Source organism: Euwallacea fornicatus, unplaced genomic scaffold (assembly GCF_040115645.1).
Source record: "Euwallacea fornicatus isolate EFF26 unplaced genomic scaffold, ASM4011564v1 scaffold_77, whole genome shotgun sequence".
Lineage (NCBI taxonomy): Eukaryota > Metazoa > Arthropoda > Insecta > Coleoptera > Curculionidae > Euwallacea > Euwallacea fornicatus.
The window spans coordinates 550,901-561,918 of NW_027096045.1; positions in this window are offsets into that span (position 1 = coordinate 550,901).

Below are 11,018 nucleotides of genomic sequence, written 5' to 3' on the forward strand. Positions count from 1 at the left end.
TCAACAGAGATTTGGAACAAGCGGGTACAAGTGGACAAACAAGAAATGAACCAGATAACCTATCAATGATAGTTGAACCAGACACAGAGGCAAAAAATACAGAAAGGATGGAAGAACCAACCCCAATGGATGAGAATGAAACTGTACATACAAACGAGGATCAAGATCCTATCGTAGGAGTTCCAATTGTAGAATCAGCTGTTAACTATGGAGCCAATCAGGTGATTGTGTCACGAGTATTGCATACACCTGCAAAATTAAAGAAATTAGAACTATTTGGGAAAAAACGAAGATACTTACTACAATTGCCAGATGATGACTTCGATCACTATTTAATGAAGTTTGTCATAGAGAATGTGGCCCCAGGAAAACTGTATTCCCTTTACTTCGAAAGTCCAGATATTTACCCTAAATTTTGTGAAACTATACGTAAAAATTTTAAATGGCCATCGCTCAAATTCAAGCGATGCCTAACAAAATTAATAGATGTCGAAGAAAAAGCAGATATACCTGAAATCATACAGGCTTATCATGAGAGCAAAACAAACCATAGGGGCATAGAAGAGACAGAGCAGAGAATAAAAGCCAAATATTACTGGCCAAACATAAGAGATACAGTACAAAATTACTTGGAACAATGTGAAATTTGCCAGCGTAGTAAATATGAAAGGAACCCCATCAAGACGAAGTACAACATCACGCCTACAGCTGCAAAGCCTTTCGAAATTGTCCACATAGACACATATACATTAGAAAAGACAAAGTTTCTAACTATTGTGGATAGTTTTTCGAAATTTGCCCAAGCCTATGTTTTGGATTCAATGATGGCAACTGAAGTAGCGGACAATTTAATAACTTTCTTCTCCCATTTTGGAGTGCCAATTCAAATAATCGCTGACAATGGGACAGAATTTAAGAATACAGTAATTGCCGAACTTTTAAGAAGCCATAAAGTAGAAACGCATTTCTGCACGCCAGATCATCCCCAATCGAATGGAATTGTGGAGAGATTCCACTCAACAATAGCAGAACACGTAAGATTGCTGAACAACCAAGGTCAAGAAGAGACACCCATCAAACAGAAGGTCAAGTACGCCGTGTTAGCATACAACAATTCAATTCATTCAACAACGGGATACAAACCAATGGAAATTGTGAACGGACACCTAGGAAGTGAGGATCCATTCAACATCACTATGAATGAAAATTTAATGACCAACTATGTAACTGAACACAAAGCAAGGACGAAATTGTTGTACGGAGAAATGAATAGGCGAATGACCGAGGCTAAAGTACGCTTAATGGAAAAGAGAAATGTAAATCGGGACGACCCAACGATGTTTGAAGAAGGAGATGACGTGCGTGAAAGAATAAAGAATCCTAGACAAAAATTAGGAGACAAATTTAAAGCATGTGCAAAAGCGGAAATTGTAAATAGAGAAAGGAAATTTGTCGAAAATCAGTCTGGAAGGAAAGTGAACATAGACAATCTAAAACGGCCCAGCCGTCACAAATGTATTAATCCAAGTAGAAATAAGGAGTAAATTAGACTCAAACCAAACCATGTACATATAAGTAAACGAAGGAAAAACATTTACAGCATCCTAGTCACGGGACAAGCTAGGGATGTCACACTGTTGGAACTCAAGGGAAATCCGGGAATGTTACCGCTAGAACTGGGAAAGGCAGTATTGATTGATGGAAGCCACAGTTTCATTCATTACAACGATTTAAGACCAGTAGCAGAACAACTAGAAGAGCTGAGAAGAAAAATAAATAATTTGACCAGCAATTGGGAAACGACAACACATCCAAGCCCTTATAAGAATGAGCTCCGCAATTTTTACGAGATCATGAAGGCAATACAGGAACAAGTTGAAAACCGCTTTTACCGAATATTTCCTAAAACAAATCGACCAAAGCGAGGAATCGTGGATGGATTAGGAGCAGTGTTCAAAGCGATAACGGGAAATTTGGACGCAGAAGATGGTCAAAAATACGACAAATTAATTAGAGAATTACGTGCGAAACAAAGGCTCACTCAAACTCAAGTTGTAACTCAAGGAAGAATGACAGTGTTGGCTTTAGAAAGGTTTAACAAAACGCTAAAACAGCTTTACGACAATGATAGAATACTGGAGGAAAAATTGAAAGAAATTGTACCTTATATCAAGGATGTGATCGACGATAGAAATTGTTCCTTTTTGAAGGAAATTGTCAACGAAATAATTGATATGTACGAGATAATCAACACCATCCTACAAGATGTCGAAAACTCGTTGGTATTTGCAAGATTAAATACCATGCACCCAAGCATAATGGACCAAAGGGATCTACTCACTGCACTCACGGAGTTAAGCAACGACATAGGAAGGACCAATCTACCACTACCTATAACTTTGGAAAATATAGTTAAATACGAAGAAATAACAAAACTGGAGTGTTTCCTATCGGACTATCGAATCACGTACATTTTACACATTCCTACTGTTCAGAATCTGCAATTTTCTTATTACCATTTGTATTCTATTCCCGTTTACATTCAGGGTCAGTTTAGGGCAATCATACCTAAAGGGAAGTACCTTGTAAAGAGCCAGTTGTACCACGCGTACTTTCACCGCGAGTGTCGTAAATTAAAGCCAGAACTATACTTGTGCTATGAAACAGACTTAACGGGAAATCAGCCAGAAACCCCTTGTGAAATACAGTTAATAAACTTAGTGAAAAATCCTTCGAACTGTACTCAAACGTTAATAAAAATAGACAGAATAATTTTAAATAGGTTAGATGTGTCAGATAAATGGATTGTAATAAGTCCTACAGAAGAAATAGCCCAGCTAACGTGCCAAAATAGACAAACAGAAGCCAAAACCTTGCACGGGACATATCTATACGAAATTCCAAAGGGATGTAAGTTAAGCATCGGGAACCAGCAGGCAACGAATACCATGAGGATCATGGAAAACACTCTGAAGCCCATTTTGCTACCTAAAATTATCACGGACGTTCCACCCCGACAGAACTTAAACTTGAGCATTCACCTACCCGAGCTCGAGTTAGATGACCTGCATAAGCTAAAACATGAAGTTTATGAGGAGCAGGAAAGCGGCAGCTGGACGGACAACGACCTCTACACACCCCCTAGTGTGTGGACATTACTAATGTATATTATAATTATAGGAGCAATGGCAGCTTTAACATGGAAAAAGTTGTTGCAACCCCGACTGAGGAATCGGAGTCAGAAGAACAACCAGTCAAATGAAGAGCCAATAGAAGTTCCACTCCCTCGGCTAGCCTAGGAGTTCCATCTCAGAGGGGAGGAGTTATATGGGGATGCTACCATAAGCCACCATACTAAAGAGACGCGGCCCAGACTTGCTGAGCTTGCAGAATCAAACAATAAAACCACATTGCGCTGGACCTTCGGGACTCACTCTGACAATCGATCGACAGTAATATTCAACTCACGTTGATTTCATTGTAACTTACCAAAGCTCGTTCTACTGTATTGTTACCGTTATACTTAATAATTCTTGTTAGTGTTGTGTTAACTACAAGTTTATATTAAATCATAAAATATAGTAATTGTTTAATTTTTTTTAAAAAGTCTTCCGAGGAATACGGAAAGATAAGTTACAATTTGGTGATATCTCGAAAACGCTACAGCCAATTTTGTTCAAATCGTCTCCTTTTGGCAAAATAAGCATAATAAGGCCTTAAACAGCAAATCGTCAATTTGGCTCTAATAGAAGCGGCACTTTTTGGCCAAATCTTATGATTTGGCGTTATCTCGCCAACGCTACAACCAATTTTGTTCAAATCGTCTCCTTTTGGCAAAATAAGCATAATAAGGCCTTAAACGGCAAATCGTCAATTTGGCTCTAATAGAAGCGGCACTTTTTGGCCAAATCGTACAATTTGGCGATATCTCGCAAACGGTACAACCAATTTTGTTCAAATCGTCTCCTTTTGGCAAAATAAGCATAATAAGGCCTTAAACGGCAAATCGTCAATTTGGCTCTAATAGAAGCGGCACTTTTTGGCCAAATCGTACAATTTGGCGATATCTCGCAAACGGTACAACCAATTTTGTTCAAATCGTCTCCTTTTGGCAAAATAAGCATAATAAGGCCTTAAACAGCAAATCGTCAATTTGGCTCTAATAGAAGCGGCACTTTTTGGCCAAATCTTATGATTTGGCGTTATCTCGCCAACGCTACAGCCAATTTTGTTCAAATCGTCTCCTTTTGGCAAAATAAGCATAATAAGGCCTTAAACGGCAAATCGTCAATTTGGCTCTAATAGAAGCGGCACTTTTTGGCCAAATCGTACAATTTGGCGATATCTCGCAAACGGTACAACCAATTTTGTTCAAATCGTCTCCTTTTGGCAAAATAAGCATAATAAGGCCTTAAACAGCAAATCGTCAATTTGGCTCTAATAGTAGCGGCACTTTTTGGCCAAATCTTATGATTTGGCGTTATCTCGCCAACGCTACAGCCAATTTTGTTCAAATCGTCTCCTTTTGGCAAAATAAGCATAATAAGGCCTTAAACGGCAAATCGTCAATTTGGCTCTAATAGAAGCGGCACTTTTTGGCCAAATCGTACAATTTGGTGATATCTCGCAAACGCTACAGCCAATTTTGTTCAAATCGTCTCCTTTTGGCAAAATAAGCATAATAAGGCCTTAAACGGCAAATCGTCAATTTGGCTCTAATAGAAGCGGCACTTTTTGGCCAAATCTTATGATTTGGCGTTATCTCGCCAACGCTACAGCCAATTTTGTTCAAATCGTCTCCTTTTGGCAAAATAAGCATAATAAGGCCTTAAACGGCAAATCGTCAATTTGGCTCTAATAGAAGCGGCACTTTTTGGCCAAATCGTACAATTTGGCGATATCTCGCAAACGGTACAACCAATTTTGTTCAAATCGTCTCCTTTTGGCAAAATAAGCATAATAAGGCCTTAAACAGCAAATCGTCAATTTGGCTCTAATAGAAGCGGCACTTTTTGGCCAAATCTTATGATTTGGCGTTATCTCGCCAACGCTACAGCCAATTTTGTTCAAATCGTCTCCTTTTGGCAAAATAAGCATAATAAGGCCTTAAACGGCAAATCGTCAATTTGGCTCTAATAGAAGCGGCACTTTTTGGCCAAATCTTATGATTTGGCGTTATCTCGTCAACGCTACAGCCAATTTTGTTCAAATCGTCTCCTTTTGGCAAAATAAGCATAATAAGGCCTTAAACGGCAAATCGTCAATTTGGCTCTAATAGAAGCGGCTCTTTTTGGCCAAATCTTATGATTTGGCGATATCTCGCAAACGGTACAACCAATTTTGTTCAAATCGTCTCCTTTTGGCAAAATAAGCATAATAAGGCCTTAAACTTCAAATCGTCAATTTGGCTCTAATAGAAGCGGCACTTTTTGGCCAAATCGTACAATTTGGTGATATCTCGAAAACGCTACAGCCAATTTTGTTCAAATCGTCTCCTTTTGGCAAAATAAGCAACTTATCTTTCCGTATTCCTCGGAAGACTTTTTAAAAAAATTAAACAATTACTATATTTTATGATTTAATATAAACTTGTAGTTAACACAACACTAACAAGAATTATTAAGTATAACGGTAACAATACAGTAGAACGAGCTTTGGTAAGTTACAATGAAATCAACGTGAGTTGAATATTACTGTCGATCGATTGTCAGAGTGAGTCCCGAAGGTCCAGCGCAATGTGGTTTTATTGTTTGATTCTGCAAGCTCAGCAAGTCTGGGCCGCGTCTCTTTAGTATGGTGGCTTATGGTAGCATCCCCATATAACTCCTCCCCTCTGAGATGGAACTCCTAGGCTAGCCGAGGGAGTGGAACTTCTATTGGCTCTTCATTTGACTGGTTGTTCTTCTGACTCCGATTCCTCAGTCGGGGTTGCAACAACTTTTTCCATGTTAAAGCTGCCATTGCTCCTATAATTATAATATACATTAGTAATGTCCACACACTAGGGGGTGTGTAGAGGTCGTTGTCCGTCCAGCTGCCGCTTTCCTGCTCCTCATAAACTTCATGTTTTAGCTTATGCAGGTCATCTAACTCGAGCTCGGGTAGGTGAATGCTCAAGTTTAAGTTCTGTCGGGGTGGAACGTCCGTGATAATTTTAGGTAGCAAAATGGGCTTCAGAGTGTTTTCCATAATCCTCATGGTATTCGTTGCCTGTTGGTTCCCGATGCTTAACTTACATCCCTTTGGAATTTCATATAGATATGTCCCGTGCAAGGTTTTGGCTTCTGTTTGTCCATTTTGGCACGTTAGCTGGGCTATTTCTTCTGTAGGACTTATTACAATCCATTTATCTGACACATCTAACCTATTTAAAATTATTCTGTCTATTTTTATTAACGTTTGAGTACAGTTCGAAGGATTTTTCACTAAGTTTATTAACTGTATTTCACAAGGGGTTTCTGGCTGATTTCCCGTTAAGTCTGTTTCATAGCACAAGTATAGTTCTGGCTTTAATTTACGACACTCGCGGTGAAAGTACGCGTGGTACAACTGGCTCTTTACAAGGTACTTCCCTTTAGGTATGATTGCCCTAAACTGACCCTGAATGTAAACGGGAATAGAATACAAATGGTAATAAGAAAATTGCAGATTCTGAACAGTAGGAATGTGTAAAATGTACGTGATTCGATAGTCCGATAGGAAACACTCCAGTTTTGTTATTTCTTCGTATTTAACTATATTTTCCAAAGTTATAGGTAGTGGTAGATTGGTCCTTCCTATGTCGTTGCTTAACTCCGTGAGTGCAGTGAGTAGATCCCTTTGGTCCATTATGCTTGGGTGCATGGTATTTAATCTTGCAAATACCAACGAGTTTTCGACATCTTGTAGGATGGTGTTGATTATCTCGTACATATCAATTATTTCGTTGACAATTTCCTTCAAAAAGGAACAATTTCTATCGTCGATCACATCCTTGATATAAGGTACAATTTCTTTCAATTTTTCCTCCAGTATTCTATCATTGTCGTAAAGCTGTTTTAGCGTTTTGTTAAACCTTTCTAAAGCCAACACTGTCATTCTTCCTTGAGTTACAACTTGAGTTTGAGTGAGCCTTTGTTTCGCACGTAATTCTCTAATTAATTTGTCGTATTTTTGACCATCTTCTGCGTCCAAATTTCCCGTTATCGCTTTGAACACTGCTCCTAATCCATCCACGATTCCTCGCTTTGGTCGATTTGTTTTAGGAAATATTCGGTAAAAGCGGTTTTCAACTTGTTCCTGTATTGCCTTCATGATCTCGTAAAAATTGCGGAGCTCATTCTTATAAGGGCTTGGATGTGTTGTCGTTTCCCAATTGCTGGTCAAATTATTTATTTTTCTTCTCAGCTCTTCTAGTTGTTCTGCTACTGGTCTTAAATCGTTGTAATGAATGAAACTGTGGCTTCCATCAATCAATACTGCCTTTCCCAGTTCTAGCGGTAACATTCCCGGATTTCCCTTGAGTTCCAACAGTGTGACATCCCTAGCTTGTCCCGTGACTAGGATGCTGTAAATGTTTTTCCTTCGTTTACTTATATGTACATGGTTTGGTTTGAGTCTAATTTACTCCTTATTTCTACTTGGATTAATACATTTGTGACGGCTGGGCCGTTTTAGATTGTCTATGTTCACTTTCCTTCCAGACTGATTTTCGACAAATTTCCTTTCTCTATTTACAATTTCCGCTTTTGCACATGCTTTAAATTTGTCTCCTAATTTTTGTCTAGGATTCTTTATTCTTTCACGCACGTCATCTCCTTCTTCAAACATCGTTGGGTCGTCCCGATTTACATTTCTCTTTTCCATTAAGCGTACTTTAGCCTCGGTCATTCGCCTATTCATTTCTCCGTACAACAATTTCGTCCTTGCTTTGTGTTCAGTTACATAGTTGGTCATTAAATTTTCATTCATAGTGATGTTGAATGGATCCTCACTTCCTAGGTGTCCGTTCACAATTTCCATTGGTTTGTATCCCGTTGTTGAATGAATTGAATTGTTGTATGCTAACACGGCGTACTTGACCTTCTGTTTGATGGGTGTCTCTTCTTGACCTTGGTTGTTCAGCAATCTTACGTGTTCTGCTATTGTTGAGTGGAATCTCTCCACAATTCCATTCGATTGGGGATGATCTGGCGTGCAGAAATGCGTTTCTACTTTATGGCTTCTTAAAAGTTCGGCAATTACTGTATTCTTAAATTCTGTCCCATTGTCAGCGATTATTTGAATTGGCACTCCAAAATGGGAGAAGAAAGTTATTAAATTGTCCGCTACTTCAGTTGCCATCATTGAATCCAAAACATAGGCTTGGGCAAATTTCGAAAAACTATCCACAATAGTTAGAAACTTTGTCTTTTCTAATGTATATGTGTCTATGTGGACAATTTCGAAAGGCTTTGCAGCTGTAGGCGTGATGTTGTACTTCGTCTTGATGGGGTTCCTTTCATATTTACTACGCTGGCAAATTTCACATTGTTCCAAGTAATTTTGTACTGTATCTCTTATGTTTGGCCAGTAATATTTGGCTTTTATTCTCTGCTCTGTCTCTTCTATGCCCCTATGGTTTGTTTTGCTCTCATGATAAGCCTGTATGATTTCAGGTATATCTGCTTTTTCTTCGACATCTATTAATTTTGTTAGGCATCGCTTGAATTTGAGCGATGGCCATTTAAAATTTTTACGTATAGTTTCACAAAATTTAGGGTAAATATCTGGACTTTCGAAGTAAAGGGAATACAGTTTTCCTGGGGCCACATTCTCTATGACAAACTTCATTAAATAGTGATCGAAGTCATCATCTGGCAATTGTAGTAAGTATCTTCGTTTTTTCCCAAATAGTTCTAATTTCTTTAATTTTGCAGGTGTATGCAATACTCGTGACACAATCACCTGATTGGCTCCATAGTTAACAGCTGATTCTACAATTGGAACTCCTACGATAGGATCTTGTTCCTCGTTTGTATGTACAGTTTCATTCTCATCCATTGGGGTTGGTTCTTCCATCCTTTCTGTATTTTTTGCCTCTGTGTCTGGTTCAACTATCATTGATAGGTTATCTGGTTCATTTCTTGTTTGTCCACTTGTACCCGCTTGTTCCAAATCTCTGTTGAAGTCCTCCATATATCGCACTAACTCTTGAAATCCGTTCGTTTCTTTCGTGTGAATTTCCACGCGACTCAACGCATCGGCATTCGTATTTAGTTTTCCCTTTTTATAAATGATTCTATAGTCGTATTCTTCCAGCTTAATTCGCCACCTTAGTAATTTGGACGAAGGGTCTTTCAAGTTAAATAGCCATTGTAACGGCTTATGATCAGTGACTATATTAAATTTGTTACCATACAGGTAGGGCCTGAAATACTTCGTTGCCCAAACTAAACACAAACACTCCTTTTCTATCGTAGAATAATTTTGTTCGGATTCGTTTAATGTGCGTGAGGCGTACGCCACTGGCAAGTCTTGTCCAATAGGGCCTTGTGACAAAATTGCTCCTAATGCGACATTACTGGCGTCACAGGTGAGGTTAAAAGGCTTTGAGAGGTCGGGATATTGTAAGATAGGTTCATTCATTAATATTTCTTTACAGGTCTCAAAAGATTTAACAAATTCTTCATTATGTTCAATTTTCGCTCCTTTCTTGAGACATTTAGTTAGAGGTTTGGTCAACTGCGCAAAGTTATTAATGAATTTCCTGTAGTATCCCACCAAGCCAAGGAATCCTTTAATTTGCTTTGGGGTTCCTGGAATCGGGTAATTTTTTACTACTTTCACTTTTTCCGGGTTAGGTCGAACTCCTTCTGGGGTTATAATATGTCCCAAATAATTTACTTCCTTCCTCAAAAATTCACTCTTGTCGAGTTGGACCTTGAAATTGGATTTTCTAAGTCGATTAAAGACTGCTCTTAAATTTTCCAAGTGCTCTTGTAAGGATGTTGAGTAAATGATTATGTCGTCAAGATACACTAGACACCTTTCATTCTGCAATCCGCTCAAAATTCCATCCATTGCTCTTTGGAAGGTCGCAGGTGCGTTTTTTAATCCGAAGGGCATTCGGGTATATTCATAATGCCCTCCTTCGGTACTAAACGCCGTCTTTGGTATATCTTGTTCCCTCATCTCAATTTGGTGGAAACCACTCGCCAAATCAAGGGTCGAAAAATACTGACACTTCCCCAGTTTATCCAGTATATCAGTTATATTGGGTAAAGGGTATTTGTCGTCGATAGTTTTCTCATTGAGTTTGCGGTAATCCACGCAGACTCTCCATTTGCGTTTTCCAGACGCATCCATCTTCTTAGGAACTACCCAGATTGGGGCTGACCAAGGTGAACTGCTATGTCTAATGATTCCCTGGTCCAACATTTTATCTATTTGGCTCCTAACTTCTTCTTTATGTATGAAGGGGTACCTGTACGACTTTACGTACACTGGCTGTTCATCAGTTGTCTTGATAGCATGCTTTGTTTGACTAGTAAACGTCAAAGGTATGCCTTCTTGATAGAATATGTCCGAAAATTCGGTACATAATCGTAGAATTTCTTTCTTCTCTTCTCGATTAAGATGATTAGTCCTAATCTGCGATGTTTCCAATTTCCTCCCTCGATGGGTATCCATTGTGTTTACATCAATTGTTTCATGCTCTAATATTCCTTTGTCTAACGCCTCGACATCGAATGGTCGGGTTAAATCTATTATCTTTGATTGGCATGATCTATTTCTTATCACGACTAAAGCGTGACCATCTTTCGTCTTTGTTATACAACTTGGGATTTCACATCCATTTATCTTCCGATAATCAATCAATACCTCTCCATCTCGGATATTTGTTTCAATTCTAACTACTTTTTCTATCCTTGGTTCCATTTCTATATGGTTATTCTGTACATTTGTCCAATACGTTTGGAATGGTATAGTGGCATAAGGGGTAACCATTTTATTTTTCCGAAAATCTAATTGGGCTTCTAACAGTTTCAAATTATCTA